Here is a 20,226-nt window from a genome sequence, read left to right as displayed (position 1 = left end):
GTACAGTTGCTGACCCTGCAGAATGAGCCCGGCGAGAGCAGACAGTCAAGGGCACAATGTTGCAAACTCGCATGCCGCAAGCGGACGCCATGGTCACACCTGCAAATTAAGCCAGGCACACAGTGGAAAATGCAATATTAATTGTGCAGAATTCTGCCTCAACCACGGTCTCACCTCACTTGACCAAGCCGAACCTGACAGGGTGCTAGGCCCAGGAGGAGGGAGGCGCCTGGATCCCACATTTCAAGACACAGGCAGATACAATTAAGCGACTCAATGGACATCTGCGGCAGTGGGAGTAGTCTGCCTTCCAGCATATGAATAAATCCTCACATTGTCTGCACATACCCATAGTGATACATTGTTGCAAATGACAGGTGCACCGCGAGCTGGGAACAGCGATGGTCCCAGACTGGGGGGCTCGCGAGTGGAACAATCAGAACATGGGACTCTTATCACTGACGCCCTTAACATTGACCAATCCTCAGGGGTCTTCATGTAACAATTTTCATGTATCAAATTGAAGGGACAACCCAAGTATACCACCTGACTAACCCTCAACCACTAATAACGCTCTCTATACGTATGCTATACTAACCCTACCACTCGAGGAGCCAATCCAGAGTGACGATAGGTTTTTTGCTAACTTTCCCAGGTGACGCAAGTAGCGCGTCATACTAAGGTAAAAAGGGCCTGCGAGCCCCAAGATTGAGAGAGAGTGTCAGGACGGACGCGTACGATCCTTGACCCTTCCCTGCTGTTTTGTTTAATAAACAGCAGAATCACCTTGCTTCTTGCGTGTGTCTCATACTCAATTTTTTTTTTTTTGGGATATACGGGAGGAGTTGGGGCCTCCCTGCCCGGAGGTCCGCGGACGGCCCAGCCGACCCCGGGAGAATTTCCCCCCGACACAACTCAAACATGCAGGCCTTTTTAAGAACTAGCACATGAAGTAGAGTAAGAACGAGAATCCTGTAAAGAAAATCCTCACAATGCTATACAATTGTGTAAAAGTATGGTGCATAAGAAGCTCTTAAACCCACATATTTCAAACAAAATCAAGGACAGTAAAAAATGGGCAGCCACAGTTAGAATCTCCCTGCTGCTTTATGAAGCCAGCAGAAAGCAAGCAATGCTAAAACGTTTTGGGACATTTGTTCCTACAGTGATAAGGCGGGAGTTAAAATGTAAACCAAACCCTACCTTTAACATATAATTAGACACACTATTTATATGTTGAACCAGTTCCTGTATTCCAAGATGTCACCTGTCAACACCTCCAAAATGTACTGGGGTGTTGCCGTACATCCGCCATCATCTGTCCTTCCAGTGCAACTGGAAGTCTGTCAAAGTCAATGGGCTTCATTACGAGTCCGACGGTGGCCGTGCCGGAAAAAGTGGCAGGCTGCCGCTGGACCCAAAATACCCTTCTGCCTCCGTGATTGGCGGAATCACTGGGGCATTACAACCCCGGTGACCCGGTAATTCCGGAGGCGGAATTCCGTTAATCCCCATTCCCATGGAGTCCTATAGGACTCCATGGGGATGGGGACAATGGAAACACTGGTTCCATCTATGACGGAGCCGGTGTTTCCATTTCCGCCTGCAGGTGGGTGGCGTTACTCCCGCCATGTCAGACCTGGCTGGAGTGACACCTCCCGCCTGCATAACTCGGAATCAGCCGGTCTGGAAACAACAGTGGCAGTGGATTAACTGCCCCGTTGTTTCCGGTCCGGCTGACTCATAATGAGCCCCAATGTGTCTATTATCACTTCAAATATGACTATGGGACCTCGAACATGCTTGGAGAGGCTGTGCCGAATCATGTACTTTCCATGGTGTGATTCACATGGTGTACTACTACTAATAATAATAATAGACTGAAGCTCTTTCTTTAGAAAGGCCTTCCTGGTGGAACTTCCAAGTGCAATGCATGGTTTGTTGTTGAACAACATACGTTTGAAGCCTTCATCTGTCTTGATCCAGTGTTGATTTGTGTGTATCTTTCACTTCAGTTGCTTAGTTACACAAGTTACAAAAGAATATTTTGTACATTAACTGCACAAAAAATAAAGTCATATCCCTTCAACCCTCCTGGATATTTAGACTTGAGGGTTAGATATGATGTGCAATTTTCCAAGATCCTAAATCTGCGTTTTAGAGAATCCATCATCATACAGTATATTTTCTTTCTTTTCCGTGTCATGCAAAATGTCCTAAAGGTATGAAGAAAATGACCTACTGCACAATTTCCCAAACATACTGTTTTAGTCAAGAGAAAGTTAAGAAAGTTTGTGTTAAATATGCTTTCAGACTGAATATTCCGAAGTTTCCCTCCAAACAGGAAGAGATGTTTGGTAAGATTATACAGTATCATTATTTGTGTGCCAGAACTCAGTGAAGTCGGCATCATAATAAATAGTGTCATATCCAGTACCAAACCTGCTGAGCATAGTATATTGCTCCTTTTGCAATTCCTTTCCCAAGAACTGGGGATAAACAATGGCTAAAGCTGTGACAATGGTTTTTAATCATAAAGAAGTCCATTAATTAAGTAATTCAGGTATGTACAGTATAATAAAAGAGTGCAATAAATCGAATTGATAGGGAATTTATGATTTTTATGATATTTCCTTATTCAGTATAATAAAACCCACTCCTTTAACCCTTCTGACATAGAGAACATTGTACAGCACTTATCTTCAAGCTTAATATTCCTATGTGGTTGGATTTTCTCTCTAGTGTGGTGATAGATAGCATACCGCTGGAGAGGAAATACTTATGGTTAGGAAACACATTGATGGGGGCACAATAGTAAAGAATCATACAGTTTATACTCTATTCAATCATTGGGCTCTGCACGCGCCGTCACAGAAGTACTTTCCGCTACAGCATCAGTGTTTAAGGCCGGTTGCCATAGTAACTTGGATCAACACAATGAGCATTGAACGCGAAGAACGTGAAGAAATGCAAGACCGCGGTGAGCCCACACTATGTAAGAATATGAATTTAACATGCCCCACTGAACCCAATGATCACGGCAGTCGAAGAGATACATCCCTGCATCTTTCCATTTCAGGTTTGATGTAAGGCAGGAAAAAGGCCAACTTCCTGTTTGCCGTCTGTGGATTCATTCATTCTCCCTCTACTGCGGAGAGGGCAGGAGCCCTTTTCACTTCAGGTCTGCAGGAGCAGACTGCCCCAACCTCCTTGTGCCCTGGGCCCACAGCTGATGCTATGGTATGTTGCCCCACAAGCAACACCACTGTAACACTGTGCGTGTTACATAGATGACAGAATCTTCCACATTGAAGGATCTCTGACCCCGAAGCTGAGACCCGATGGAATCAGCTGTTTCTCCGCCCTTTCCGCGCTCCACGTGCATCGCCTGACCTAAAAATGGCCAGATGAAAGGTTCGGCCCGGTTTCTAAGCAACAGCGTTGCTTATATCGTTTGCATCGCCCCCGGCAGGCGGAAGCCGGCCTCATGGAAGAAGGCCCTAGGAAAAAGGCCAACTTACTATTTGCCGTCTGTTCGCCGTTGGAGCCATTGTGCCATTACTCCTTGCCGCTGTATTGATGGACACAAACCTGCTGTGAGTAAAGCACTGCACCTAAAGACTGATAGTCTGTTCCCATACAACTATTCTTACTACTCTCAATTGTATTTGTGATTAACAGGTGCTGATTAAGTACTCCCTCCCTGCAGTTTACTGCTTTTGATGTTGTTAATGCCACTGTATCTATTGTGAACCCTAACTCTCCTATCTACTCACACATATTAACGAGTCACTCGTGCTCTTCCAGTATTTTCACATGCTATAGCTACCTAACGTACTACTGCTTTGACATCGTATAGGCTACCAGCACCTCTATAGAGATACCCCTGTTCGAAGCCACTCTCAGCCCAGGTTACCCAGTCACTCTACTATGTTGCTAACATACCACCACTCGATAATCAGTTTGTTTTTCATGTGCACCCTTCTTTCAACAGTACTATATTTAATGATGATTCCCCCATCCGGCCCACAAAACACCCACATTATGACCTCTAACCACATCAACTCAAATCCACACACACTGCCTCCTCCCACCTACTCACCTAACTGCAGCCTCAGATTGTGTAGACTGAGGACGCGCACTCCTCCCATGATCCTCTCCTACCTCCCAACATCCACACCTCATAGAAACCTTAGACTAGGTTCCCGTATAGTTGGCAAACACAACTCACAGCCAAACAGTTTACACACCGCCCGCCCATATATGACTACCATTGCCTCTCTAAAATCACCTAAACCAATCAACCTGAAGCATGAAATAACAAAAAATCATCGCTCAAATAGAATCCTTGCTGCACCACTCCTCAAATGTGCGCTACTTAACTCTCGCTCCCTCACGGCCCATGCCATTGAAATAAATGACCTCATCACCAGTCTAGACTTAGACATATTAGCCATCACTGAGACATGGCTACATGATGCCTCAGGCCCCTCCATAACCCTAGCCATCCCGAATGGCTAATCCATCCTCAGGCAAGATAGACCTAACAAAGTGGGTGGGAGCGTGGCCCTCATCTTCAAAGACATCCATCATGTCAGACCTATTCAGACACATGGGAAGGTAATGTTGACATTCTATCGGTCAAACTGCCGCTCTCTCACAATAGTACTATTAACATTCCCGTCACTTACCGGCCCCCAGGACCTCCAGCTAATTTTCAAGGGCAAATCTCTCACCTTCTCAGCAACTTAAAACAATCCAACAAAACCCATACTCCTTGGTGATCTCAATCTAGGTTATAACGGTCCTAATGACAAAACAGCAACCTCGTTCCTTAAGGACGTCTCTAATTTAGACTTCACAAAAAAAATCAAGTCACCCACCCATTCCAAGGGAAGAACCCTGGATTGACTGCTCGACCACAATTGCAACTCATGCATCACTTCCAACACCTCACCTTCCTCCCGTGGACGGATCACAGCTGCATACAATTCACAATCCCTACAGCTCCGACCACTAAAATCACCTCACACAAAGCAGCAACCCTAGCAAGAAGCTAAAAAAAAATGAACAGCACTTAACGTACGACCCCTTCTTAATACACATACCTAGCCCCACCATTCTCACAAGACCCCAATATTTTAGCAGATATTTACAAGGTCACGCTCACCAACGCTATTAACACAATTGCTCCCTTAGAAGAAAAAAAAAGAAAAAAAGTCCTTCCATTCGAACTCATGGTTCACTGATGACCTCCTAGCATTACGCAACAACAAACGCCAAGCTCAAAAAAACTGGCAAGCTAACCCTTGCGACATCACTAAAGATATATTCAAAGATATCGCTAAAAAATATAAAGTTGCCATTTTCAATGCCAAATCAAAAGCTTACAACCGTCGAATATCAGACTCCAAGTCTCACTCAAAAACTCTTTACCATCTTTAAGGAGCTCACAGCTCCGCCAATCTCCACAGACGAGATTCTAAAAGATGAGGCGTGGTGCAACAGCATTCAGGCCACTCTCCTCAAAAAAATAGAGCTCTTACAAAACAAAATCCTTGATCACTGCAATACTTTACCAAAATCTAACCAGACCTCACAAGTCCCCACAACTAACAAAACTAACAACATCCCCAAATTTGCTTTTAATGATGTCACAGAATCTGAAGTCATAGACATTCTGAAACACCTAAAACCATCAACTTGTAAAGGTAATGCATGCCCACCAAAGTTAATAAAAAACTGTGCTGAACCACTTGCCCCACTCATCACTGCATTCATTAATGCCTCTTTCAAAACTAGCACCGTACCTGACAGCCTCAAAGAAGCATGGGTTCGCCCCCTCCTAAAAAAACAACCTTAGATCCTACACAGCCTAACAACTACAGACCTATAACAACAGTCCCCTTCCTTCTAAAAATATTAGACAAAGTGGCACACAGCCAAATCCAACTCTACCTCGAAACTAATTCCATTTTAGGAAACAGACAATCTGGCTTCTGCAAAGGTCACGGTACAGAGACGGCCCTCCTGGACCTCAAAAACCAAATGACCAAGATCTTGGACACAGGAAAAACCGCACTCCTCCTCCTCCTTGACTTCTCAGCGGCGTTTGACCTTGTGGACCATAAAACCCTCACCACACACCTCACTCGCTCAGCACATTTCTCCCACCACGCCACCTCATGGATTACATCCTTTTTGGAAGGGAGGGCCATGAAAGTGTTCTCAAATACTTCCAATGCAGTTCCTACAATATTACACTGCGGCATCCCATAAGGCTCATGTACAGCTCCGACACTGTATAACCTTTTCACTAAGCTCTATTCGAGAAACTGGATGCACTTCGGATCGTATACACCAACTATGCACACAATACCCAAGTGCTCCTACCTCTAACAGGCTCTTATCACGCAGACGCCCTAGCCCTAAAACAAATTTACGCCACCATTCAAACATGCATGGCCACTAACGGCCTATGTATTAATGGGGATAAGACAGAGATCCTTATTATTGGTCAAAAGTCTACACTTGCCAAATTAGACAGTCTCTACATCAACTTTAACATAGACAACTGCACCATCCCAGTTTTAGCCTCTGTTAAAACGTTGGGGGTACACATTGATGCAACCCTCTCCATGAATAAACAAGTTAGCCGAATTGTTTCTGCCTCTGCATTAAGCTCCAAATTAATCAATGCCATCAAACCGTTCCTAACCAAAGAAAACTGTCTCTCAATAGCAGGAGCCACTATAGGCGCTAAACTTGACTATTGTAACGCCCTTCTAGCAGGCACCTGTGTAAAAAACTTAAACAGACTCCAAGTCACCCAAAATAATGCACTCAGAGCAGCCTTAAGCATCTCAAAAAGGGAACACATCTCACAAGCAAGACAATCCGTTCACGGGCTCCCTGTCAAAGAGCGTATCACCTTCAAGATTCTCACCACAACCCACACATGTATCCACAGCACAGCGCCGCCCTATCTCGCTGACACCCTTCACAGACCCATCTCTACCAAACCCACAAGATCATGCTACGCTAACCAACTCACTGTACCACGAATCAACAAGGCCAAGGCAGGAGGCTTAGGATTCCCCTACATAGCTCCTACACTTTGGAATAAACTCCCCCCTGCTCTAACAGCAGAAAGTTCACTCACAGCTTTCAGAAAAAATCTCAAAACCTCCCTCTTCAACTAAGACGCTACCTTCTCCTGCCAATCCAATATACAATGACAATGTTTTGCATTCATTTTGTATGTACATTGCCATATCTGTAACTAAGTTCTTCCTAATGCTGTAACTAGCGCCACGATGCCTCCGGCCTGTATTGTGTGCTTAACAAATATGAATAAATAAATAAATAAGGTGATTTTGCGATTACCAAGGGTGTCACAGCAACCAGACGACGTGGTTGCACCTCCTGAAAAAGGAAGGCGCACAGCGCAGAAATGGGATGCAGTGAACTTAGATGTTGTTTGAACACGGATAATATGGTACGATCATGCATGAAGAGATATGAATTGTGCGTGTTATGATAAAATATCAAGAGTCTTCTACTAAATAGGGATTCCTGCTTTTAGGTACTAGGGTAACTCTGTACAGAAACAAGCAAGAAATTAGAGCACCAACGCTACCTAGGTCTTGACCCATGGTAGACACTAAAGTTTGACTCTTGTTACAAGCCTTCCCATCGAGGTGAGCGTTTCCTAATCTTAACTCTTAATGTTTGTGCACTATAAAAACACAGGGTATAGAATTGGGACATAGCGCTATAATGTAGCGACTGGTCCCAATTCTAGCCCACCCTTCATGATTAAACTCATGCTGGTCACTTTTACTTATTTTCAGATCTTGCTCTCGAATTTTGAGAGAAGACCAACACACAAGTTGACTAGAATTATCAAGCTCCAGTCAGGTGTCTCGGCCAGAACACTAAGGTTAGTAGGTTTTAATATCAACTTTGAATTATAAAATACTCTAAATGAGAAATACGAGTCACAAATAGACTTTTTTGAATTGTCCATACCTGATGAAGGGCAAGCATGCCCGAAACACGTCGTATAGAGACAAAGAGATATACTTTTAAATCACCCTCATGTATATCTGGACTTATGTCACATTAATGGACTATGGACGATTTTGTTCTTACTGAACATAATTTGATTTTGAAATTGTGATGATTGTATATTTGAATTCTTGTTTTTTTGCAAACATTTTGTTATCTGAAGTGTACAATTCACTAAGAAGCGTGAATTGATTTTATGAATATCTTTATTACCATGTTTGTGAATCTGTTTATTCAACTCCTTACTTTATTAAACATCCTATCCCTTATTAGATTGAATTTCTTTTAGCATTGTTTTTGCTACAATAGTGTGCACAGATCTTTAGTTCTACCCTACTTGGTGGCACTCATCTCTAGTCTTTAAAGGTATGCCCAACTCGTTCACCTTGGTAGTCACCTCTCAATTGTTCATTTTCTTTATTACTAACATCTATAGAATATAGCATGGTTAAGTAGCTCATGCATTGCAAGGCAAAAATAAAGAACTTGGTCCACAAAATGTACCTTTAAGGGTCTGAAGGGGCACGAGGAACTGATATCGAGGCACTCTTACATTTGAAATGTGTTTCACTAATCATGGCAAAGTAGCTTTTTCATAAAAGAATAAACCTTGGAACATAGCCACCATGGTAACAATATAGCAATCGTTTAGTCTACCAATACACGTCTAATGTGTTTGTCATGTGCAAAGCAATATTTATAAGAAATAAATCAAATACATGTTTTATGGTTTCTGCTCAAAAGCCTAACTTACATACATGTTTTGTAGTTTCTACTCAAAGGCCTCAGTTATCCAAAAACAATGTATAATTTATAAGGGATATGTTAAGGCATCCAATCCAACAATTTATACACAATTCAAAAGGTTCGCAAAAGCTAGATATTAAACAAAAATCAGCAATTGAACACAATTAGATAACAATCATTCGAAGGAAAATGTATTCACACTTCTTGGCAGTGGTAAAAAAAAGTGTATGCTGTGCCTTTTCATTGTAGACTCTCCTTGGTGCTGTCCACAGGTGCCCTCCACTTCAAATTATCTCTATGCATTTTGGGCCTTAGCCCATCCTCAATGGGTATGAGGGCTCACCCCTTTGCATGATAGAAACCTTAAACCTGAATTGGTTTGAAATTACTAATTAGAAAAATCGTATCCTTTTTAGAGAGATTTAAGTCAATAATTGACTAAACCTGTTGAATCCCATAGAGGCTAATATGAAAGGAAGACTTGTGACTGGTTCTTTCGCTGTCATTTCTATTCACACCCAGGGAAGGGCATTCAACAAAGCAGGTGGCTTGAAATGCAGGCAAGATCACAAAGTACACCGCCTGCATTTTCTGGCCACCCAATGCCATTACCCGGGTGGCATCAAATGATTGTGGAGAGGCAATAGGGAGCCTCTCCCTGTTGCCTCCCCACGTCTACACCCTCCACCACAACCCCAAAGACTTCCTGCACCTTAGCTCCTCTCGGGTGTGCCTTGGCTTCTGCTGTTATTCCTATGCAGCTGACACTCAAGTCCTAGTTGGTCTCATATCTCAGTTCCTGAGACTATGGTTAGGCTAAGGGCCTGCTAGGAGGTCATTGGAGTTTGGATGTGTAACAACTGATTGAAGCTAAATGATGAGAAAACTGAGGTGTTTGCCCCTCCCCCTCTGCCTCTGCCCTGTGGACTCCCCAATTCTGGCCTCCCTCTCTTCGGCCATTCCCTTCACCTGTCCTATTAGTAAAGGATCTAGGGGTTAAAATATCTGCCTCTCTGTCGGGCGAACAGCAGGTCAGTGGGTTCTCCCAAAAGGGCTATTTTCAACTTAAAACCCTTTGTAAGGGACATACTTTTCTCTCTCCCCAGTTACTGGCTCTTGTGGTGGCCTCATTAGTACTTTCTTCTCTGGATTATAAATTATACACAAAATATAAATAAAATATCATATGATATCATATCATTACTGCAATTCCTTGTTCTTAGCCGAGCCAGCCTATTTGATCCAGCGGCTTCTGGTGCTACAAAACTCTGTGGCCAGAGCTGCTACTTCCACGCCTAGGCGTATGCACATTTCCCCTGTTCTTCATCGCCTTCATTGGCTCCCTGTGGCCAAAGGTATCCAGTCTGAAGCTCTTGCCTTAGTGCTGAATACCATCAGGCTAGGTTTGGTCCTTATGCACCTGCTTGCATGCTCCGTTCTGCTAATGCATGCTTGGTTGTGGTTCCTCGCTTTGATTTTGTTCATATTGGTAGGCGGCCTTTTTTCTTTGCTGCAGGCCAACTCTGGAGCACTCTTCCCTTTGTGCTTTGGCTGCTGAGAACCATCTGTTATTTAGGCTCCTCCTTAAACCCCATCTATTTTAATCTTGCCCTGTTATCTTCTTCTCAGGGTCAGTGCCAAGTTGCCCTTGAGAGTATATGCACTGTACAAGTAGGATTAACCTAACATAACATGTACGCCCCCTGTTGGGATGATTGCTACATTCACTCTCACTTCGTTCCTCCCAAATGTTCTGAAGATAATTTTTAAAAAACGTTCTTCTTCATTGGTATTAAAAGTCCTCCAATAAAAACCCTGAATTGGCACTATATAAAAATCAGAAAAGATTAATATGAAAAACGAATTCTCAGCATCAAAATAAGATAAAAGATCAAGGACATTTAAAGATACCCTAACTGCTCACTAAAATGATGTTGAATCTCCACTTTAAACAACTTCTTTGATTGAATATAATCAAAATCTATGGTCTTCAAAATCTAAATGAGCGGAAATATTATTCAAATGTATGTGTATAACATACCTCTGGCATAACACTATTCCACCATTGATATTGCATTTGACAATGATTTAAAAGTCACTGTACGCTCACATCTTCCAAACATGGAAGCACTGCAAACCAGATTGCAATTCCAAAGTGTTGCACACTATGGGCCTCGTTATGAGGTGGGCGGAATGGGTTTAACGGCACCGGTAATGGTGCCGGTAAACCCATTCTGCCCAATTACGAGGATCCCTTGCACGACCCGCTCAGAACGTCTGGTCAGACCGGACGTCCTTTGCGGGTCCCGCAAGGGGACCAGGGAGCTAATAACGGGCCCGTTATTAATGGGCCCGTTATTAGCTCCATTCCCATTCCCATTGAGCCCTATGGGGGCTTAAATGGGGATGGGTTTTTTGAATGAGGAATTACCGGGTCCTCCAAGGTTGGAATGACCTGGTAATTCCTCATTCAAGGAACCCGGACACGATTTTGGAGGCAGCCATGGGGCTAATAGGGCAGAGACAGCATGTATATGTGCTCGACTAGCACCTGTTCCCCATCTTGCTGGTGATAGTTGTAAGGGAATCTGTGTAAGCCTCTTTCCCAAAGCTGGTACTCGAAACAAAAGCTGCTGCCCTGTCTATGTTTTTGCGTCGATAGTCGGTAGAGTCTGAATAGGGGGAAAAATGTACGATCTACCGTGGTAGAGGGGACAGAAAATCGACTTTGTGCACACACTTTGTCGTTCCTATAGAAACCTTATCCGACCTTGGTTGTTTGGGAGCCCTTTTTTAATTTTCCAAACGAGAACATTAGTAACATTAGTACAGGATTAACATTTGTAATAATCGCAAATCAGAAAATTCTTATTTTCTGATGATCCCTAGGTTGTTTATGCAAGCACATCTAAAATTACAGTAATGATTGTAGGTGTTACCCCACTGCTGACTAGTTGCAAGCAGTACTTAACTTGTTCCTTCGTACTTTGGCCTCCTCCTTAACCAGTGGCGGGCAACAGAGCAGCTGTTTGGCCTCGTATGTTTGTATCCTTGTTACTAGGAAGGGTACTTTCAATGTTTGATTCAAGGGTAGGATCGATCGGCTAGCTAGCAGACCCCCACACATCCACTGAATTAAATCGACCCAAATATTTAAATCCTTTCAAATACATATTTTATGATTTAAAACTACTGTTTGTATGTATTCAGCAGCACTGCACCTCGTTCCTTATAAACTGAAGCTTTTGCATTGGAGTTCAGATAGGGAGTAGTGGGGTGTGTGAGAAGGGACACAGATGAATGACATGAGGAGGGACACACAGCCTGCAGGGTGGGTGTTGTTTGGGTATGTGTCCACCCATTGCCTGCTCATGTCCATGCTAATCCCAATGGCAGTTCCCACTCAATTCTGCCTCTGCCTGACCAAATACCTGCTCCCGGGAACTCTTTGAGCTCCCTATAATCAATCCTTACCACCAGGCTTTGCATTCAAGGTGCTTGCAAGTGTTTTTAAATGTTTTGTTTATTTATGTGCATTTTGGTTTCCAATTGAACCATAAGCACAACACATCATACACATTTCATTTGTTTAAAACGGAACCAATATTACATACTAGATATACAGAAAAAAAAGGCAAGTCAGTAAATTAACATGTAAAAACATAATAACCTTTTGTTTCGTGCGACATAGCTATCTCATGTTACATTTCACAATATTTGCCCGTGAATATTTACGGGACTGCTATTATTTCCAAGTCACTTCCTATTTTACAATTTTAATTTTGTCAATACATTTAGCTAAAACATTTTTAAAAAATAACTCAATTCAACATTCATATTGATAGAAATCTGCTTCTTTAAAAATACTGAAGTTTGTCAATTTAAACATAATCATTAAGCTATAAAAATTCGTACAGTTTTGTTTGCTAGATACAGGGTCATTGGATAATTATTACGTATGGCTGGAGAACATAATACCTATACCACGTGGTATGTTACAAAGTATGCTATTTGTTTATTTCCAAGCTGCCAAATTAAGTCTTACACAATCTCATAAGAAATGGTCGTTCAGGGGAACCATGATGGGTAAGAAGATAATTCTGCGCAACTGGAAAACTACTTTGACCTTGAACATTGAGTCGTAGATAAGTGAAATGCATGATTTGGCAGAATTGGAAAGGTTGCTGTACAGGAGAGAGGGGAAGATTGGTTTGTTTGATAAAATCTGGGGAAAATTCGTATCATTATACTAGTTAGATGATATTTATGTGTGGGGGTAGGGGTGGTGGGGTGTACATAGTTTTGTAATTGATGCTTCTTAATTATTATGCTTTGTGGGTTTGTGTGATACTGTTTACCGACCAATCTCCCTAATAACCTCTCTGTGCAAAGTTAATTTTAGAATTATGCCTAATACCCTCCCTGTATAAAGTTGAATTGAGAAAATGCCTATTAGCGCGACATATATAGTATAGTTTGGATTGCAGAGAACATTTGAAAGAGCATATAACCCATCATACGCTTACCCTCTTCTTTACACCACCACTCAACTAGAACACAGAGATACTATGACACCATTCGGTATAACTGTTCTCATACCAACATCTGCCACACATTCCCCATCATTCTAAGTAAACAATGCTGGTTACACATCCCCCAGCCAGGCGTTCTCCTCAGGCCTAACGCAGCCACATTCGGTCTGGATAAATCCTGCCACAAAAAACAAATAATCCTGATCTCTCAACCACCACACCTACCGCTAAGAAGCAGCTATTACACGAATACCGCACCAGCTGCACACATATCCGGTGCTCAGACGCACCTTTGACTCTCTCTAATCTCTCTAGTGATCTGAACTTCGGTTCCCAAGGGTGTTCAACCTACCAGCGCCTTCAGACCATACCAATGGTATATAAGGCGCTATATAGATGCAAAATAACATAACATAATAGCACCATTGCTCCCTTCAAACTCGTAATGAGGCCCTATATCACTACAAGCGGTTATGACCTGTCGGTCAAGTATATTAAGTCCTATAAGTCTTTTTGTAGAAAGCAGTAATTTTATTTGTAAGAAAATAGCTCTATCCAAAATGGTTGATGAAAAAGTAAATGATTGAGGAACCTAAATTATCTATCCTTGATGTGTCTTCAAAGTACTGTGGTTATGGTGTTGAGTAATGTTGTTAAATATCAATAAACAATAGCATAATATTCTTACATATTCTTACCATAATCTTAATCACAATTTCCAAATAGAAGGCTTGATAAAACAGGTGAATCCCAGCAGGACTATCCCGAACATGAGTAGAACTGTGCGGTGGGGGTGGACTGGTTGGGATTCAAGTAAAGTAACCAAAACATACATCACATTTCTGTTTAGCATTTGAGTTAAGGGGATGTAGCCCAATATGCTGATCAAAGTGTTGAAATAGAGAGTAAAACCCAGGAATCCTGGAAAAAGGAAATGTCTCGTACTCTTGATGAATTCACTGAAATAAAAAATAATACAAAATACCTTCCTTTTCAGTCTTTGTGGAAGTAATCTGGTTGCTGCCAGTTTGGGAGAAGAACATATATATTTTGCCTGTAGCCAGACAGTGAAAGATAATGAAAGCCACTGTTAAACTCTAAATATGATGCTTTCTTCATAGGAAAGCCCTGAAAAAATAACAAATTGACAGTCCCATGTCACCACTCAAGTACATGCATTCAGTGAAAGCCTTCACAATTGAGTTTTGCTGTATTCTCGTCCTACTACTGCACATCTGGCTCACATTCTACTTTAATGATTTTTATGAGTACATTTGGATCCATCATATAAACCTTCTAATTAAAGATGTCTTTTATGCTAATTACTTCATCAAAATTTACAAGGGTATTTCATTAGGCAACACACAAAGTAATCAGCAGATCTTGGAAACAATGCATTGATGCAGATCGTTATGTGAGCTTTATTTGTAAATGGTTGTAATGTTAAACATAGAGTGCGACAAAGGAAAACACATCAGGCAGGGCAACATTTAATTAATAAAGCTGTTCTGCGAGGGCTTCAGTGGGTGGTAACGTCCCGTTCTCCAAGTGAACAGCCGTGAGACAAGCATTATGAGATATGATCAATCTGAACATCATGACAGGTTTCTGCGGGTTGTATTTTTTGTGTGGGAACCCATCCCCCGGCATATGCACCAGTCAGGTTTGCTCACACAAATGCTACAAGCATTTTGGCCACCATGGACATGGCCAACGGAGACCCCTCCACGTTCACATGCAGATGCGGTGGGTCTAAGGAGAAGGTAAGTGGGAAGAGGGTTGGTGGACATTGAGGTAGAGCCATTATCAAAGCACTTGGCTGCAGAGACAGCACTCACAATGGAGGCACTGGATAGGAGGGGCCAGTCATCAGGATGGAAAATTGTCTTTGATAAGTGAATACAGCATGAATTCTGGGCTCCCTGATTGGCTGGCAACCAAGACTTGTGTGATAATATGACGTTGTCCTTGGCCTGCATACAGCAATTATAATAATGCTAAGTAGTAATGATATTGTACCTTTACATATTACATTTATGATCCACTATGGTATATATACATTTAATTTTTTGCAATGTAATGTATATGGCCAAAAGCAGCTGCTTCTAATCATCTCACAGGTCTATGAGTGTTTAGAACAGTACCCCAAACTTAGTTTTCTAAATGGTTTGTGATTGAGTATCCCCTTCAAATGTTTCAGAGAGCTAATGGGTCTAATGCCTGGAATGGGTGAAAAGAATGGTGACGTGTTCTATCACCACTTGGCAGTGGTAGGGGTTGGTGTGGCTTATATTGAATGAATGTCAAACGGGCAAGGGGTGGGCAAATAGGCACTTATGGGTGTGATAGCTGTAGGAAACAACACTTTAAACAACACTCCGGCCTATGAAACATGAATAAAGGGACAACACATAAGCAATAATATCCGATTCTAAGAGCAATACTTGTTGGTAATCGTTGAAAGCCGGAGTTAAAACCATACAGAGTGGCCATTAAATGTCAGTGTTATTACTATTACCACCCAAGCAAATTTACAGGGTCCTGATGGCCCATCAAAATTCCCAAAAAAGGTGTGAAGATATCCTGCCACTCATGGATTTAAATTTAAAAAAACACAAAAGTAAAAACAACAAATATGTCTGCCATTCTTTCTGCATCAACCTATTGGTCATTGTGCTCCACATGGAGACCCATTGCCCTTCCTGTGGCTTGTGCAGGGAGGAAAATGAAAGGATGGCATTTTGGGGAAGGTGAGGTCTTCTTGGGAAAGCGGTCACAACAGGCGGGAACGCCGCAAGGCCGCATGGACAAGATAATACATCATATGAACCAAAGAGTAAACAGGGGAAATGGGAGAGGGTCAGTCTGGGAAAACATATGGGTGCAGGGGGAGGGATGAGGAATCGGCAAATGTAACGCTGTTGCGAGAATCATAACTGGGAATGATGTCCACAGAAATGGAGGACGCAGCAAATGAGTTAGTGCAAAATATGATAATGGAAAGTGAAAGAGGGGAAATAATAGGGGCATGATCAATAGCCTATGGTTCATTGGGAATTGGAGATAGTCTTTACAACCTGCACATAAGTGGTATTCCATCTACTAGGTAGGGGATATCTTTTTTTTATTGGTGAAAAATGTAAAGTGGACACAGCTGGAGGCCATGGGTAGTGGGTCACTGGCAAAGGCTTAAGGACAGTGATCACGGAGGACGCTAGCCATGGTGTTGGGCTTTGGTTAGTGTAATCTGGTTAGTACATATGCTAGGGGTGTGTGCCTCAACCCATAGGCTGTGGCACTGGCCATGGACAAAGGCCATGACCATCAACTTTCTTCTTTAGAACTCATTGGTCCAACATGTACAGTGGCCATGACCAAAGGGCATTGCCGGTAGACACTGATGCCACTAGCTGAGGCCCTCTGTGTTTTTGAATATTTAGGGTGACATGGACAGTGGCAGAGCTAAAGACCATGGCTAGTGGGACACTGGAAATGGCCGAACCCTGCTGCTGCTGGCAATGGACCTAAGCTAGGGGGATATGAGTCTTGGCCAGTAGGCTGGGGGCATTGTCCATGGCCAATTGCCATGCCCGATGGCCTTGCCTCTTTTACTGTAATTGGTGGAACAAGTATGGTGGGCTTATTATTTTGACAAAACTCTCGAAATTCAGTTCATTAAGAGAGAGTTAAGGTGGCAGAAATTGCTACTCTTAAGAAGTCTTTGATAAGATAGGGAAAAGGTGTCCGAACCAGTCACTGGTGGTAATGGTAAATGGCAGAGGGTCAGGGTACCTTGAATGCCTTTTAAATGGTTTGTACACCACACCTTCACTAATGTGTTCTCTTAGAGTTGTTGACAGCCTGAAACAGACCTTCTTGGATTTTGACTATGTCACAAAATGTATGGTTCAGCCAGACATCTTGATGTGGTAAGTGTCTTTAAATGACCTAATTCCTAGACAGGGCTTTCAATCTGGATATATTGTCATGTTATATAAACAGGCTCAAAAGACATATCAGGGTTCAGGATGCAGAAAGTGTGTGAAGTGTTGGACAGCTCTTTCTGGGGTTCGGACATGTCTTAATATCTCAATATGGTTTCATTGCTTCTTGAGGAAAGGCAGTAGCTGTACCCAAAATAATGCCTCTGGACTCAAAAAAGAATGGTGTGTTTTAACAGGAACCATCCACTGCCCACATTAGAGGGAAGTAGGAATGGTCACCTACCAAGTCTGAGAGTGCTTAATGCAAGGACGTTTAAAAGTTATTTTGATGGTGTCAATTCTTTATCACTCTCTTTCTCTTCCTCCTCTGTTAAAGGTCTTTGTCCCTTTGGAAAGGGACTTTGACAACTACACCACAAAGCTACTTCTCCTTGGCACTTTAAGTCTAGGCTTAATTGTGTTGTCATTAGGAGCTGTCATTTCCTAGGACTTGGGGCTGGTGTGTTCCCACTGGTGACAGAACCAATTCGGATTTGCATATGGCCACTCTCTTTCTGTAATGGCGCAGGCAAGTTTAACAAATTATTAAATGGAAGCTGTTCAGAGCCAAGGTAGTAATTATGATTCATCAAAGCTCTCATGTCATCATGTTTTGGTGTCTGTTCTGAGTTGTCCTAGGTAGGAGGGGGTGCACTGACATTGGTTCCTTTGCTCTCTGCGTTTAGGGACTTAAGCTGCATCTCACTGACCTTACCCAACGAGGTTGAAAAATGTGTAGTGTTGCTTATATTTTGTCAAGAGAGGACATGGCCTAGCAGTTTTGGCTTGACTCATATTATGGGTAGTAGGGCCAAGACTCATTTGACTGCCAAGACTCATACGACTGACACTTTAATGGAGTAGAGGAGCTAAAGAAGACAAAATGGAAACTGCTTTGAGCAATGCCGGCAGTTATGATTACATCAAAGCTTTCCAATCATCTCTTTTATTTGTAGAAGTACACATTCCTAGGACAGTTTTGATGAGAGCTTACTCAAATGCAACTCCAGTGAATGGGTGAAACGAGAGGGGTGCAGAAGTGTTTCATTTATTGATCTTATATTATACAAGGACCTGTTGTGTTGCAAAAAGAAAAGGCATTGTTTTTAGTACTTTCATTGAATGCTGTGTGGTCGTTTTTGAAGGCTTGGTCACTTGAAGGTGGAACATGCTCCTTAGGCTCTCTCTCCCCCACCGTCCTGTGCTTCTTCTTGGTTCTTCCTGCATCCTGGCCCATCTTCACAGGAATGCACTACTGGCACATCAGAAACACTACTACTATCTGCTACTTGCTATCTGAAGTGAATCCTCATCTCCTAAGTCTTGAAGGAGTCTTTTAACCCAATGTCCCATCAGTCTCAGTCCATGATAACCTTGCACCTAACCTCACCTGCATGTATTTCCTTGTTCACATGTCGAGCTCATATATCAAGCTGATCAATCAACCACTAGCATCCCCATTTGAGTAAGGCCTCTATTACAGTATTGCCCCACTTACTATGTGTTCTATGAGTCCACATACAAAATACATATAAATACTACTACAAATGGAGTCAGCATTGCTTCATTGATTCCTCCATGCATCAGCACTCTGAGTATAAAAAACTGCAGGAGAAGATGAAAGGAGTGAACAGAAAAGATTAATAGGAGTGTTTCTTTTTTGATTTTAATAATTTTTATTGTTCAAGATATTAATAATGATACATGTGTTAGCATGTAACAGACTTTGAGTGGAACCGGTACCATAAAGGATGAACAGAGTTAACAATCTTAACAAGGAAGAGTATGATCTATATCCAAGACATACTTTAACTAAATGTAGCAATTTGAACAAAAATAGAACAAAAGTTGAAGGTAGTGTTGTTAAACATGGATTCTTATAAAACATGTCTGTAACGAGTAACTAATATGGAGATAAGAATATAAATATGGGGAGACATACTGGGAGACAAACAGGAGACATACAAGAAACAGATGGCAGGAGGGTCAAGGGGGGAGATGGGTATAATACATTATTTCATAAAACTGATCCTTCCATTTCTGTAATAATATAAAACAGGTTTTTGGATATGAATATAGTTATGAGGTTAGTGAAGCAAACATGAGAATACATGTTTAGGAGCCACAAGCTTTTGCATTGAAACAGTTAAGATAACAGGTGAAATAGTACCATTTAGCATTGAATTTAGGAATTGTATTTTGATTATTAGCTATGCACATTTCCAATTTATGAGTTTGACAAATAGCGTTCCACCATACTCTAGTAGAGAGTGATCAAATGTCTTTCCAGTTCGCTGTGATACATTTTAAGGGTAAAGAGATAAATAGATTGTATAATCTGGTAGAGTCAGGTGGAATATATGTTGTAATGGCTAGACTACCTAATACCTAAAAATATGCTCACAGAAGAAAACTGCACATTTACAGAGAAGATACGCTCAATGAACTTCCAAATGTCTTGCCAAAATTTACCAATATATGAACATTCAAAGAACATATGCATGTATGTAGCGGGAGATAAGCCACATGACCAACATTTAGCATCATAATTCGGGTTAGCCTTGGCTAATTTGGCCGGAGTAATAAATGCTCTATGAATAAAGAAATAATAGTGTTGTGTAATGTTTGCAGAGACTGACAATTGTTTAATTTTAGAAAACAGGCGGAGCCTTATATGATCTTCAAACATATCTGCTAAGTGAAATTCCCACTTCAGACGAATTGGGCAAATATTAAATGTTGATGTTAGCATATTATATATTTTTGAAGCTCTAACTTCACCGGTCATGGTTAACTGTAGTAGTCTGATGGCGTCTGGAGAAAGAATCTCATAGCAAAAGTGACCAACTGCATCAAGACAGGAGTTGATTAATTTATTGTAAAACTGAAAGTCA

This window comes from Ambystoma mexicanum, chromosome 7q (genome assembly GCF_040938575.1).
Source record: "Ambystoma mexicanum isolate Mex_15411 chromosome 7q, UKY_AmexF1_1, whole genome shotgun sequence".
Taxonomy (NCBI): domain Eukaryota; kingdom Metazoa; phylum Chordata; class Amphibia; order Caudata; family Ambystomatidae; genus Ambystoma; species Ambystoma mexicanum.
Note: the sequence above shows the minus strand (reverse complement) of the source record.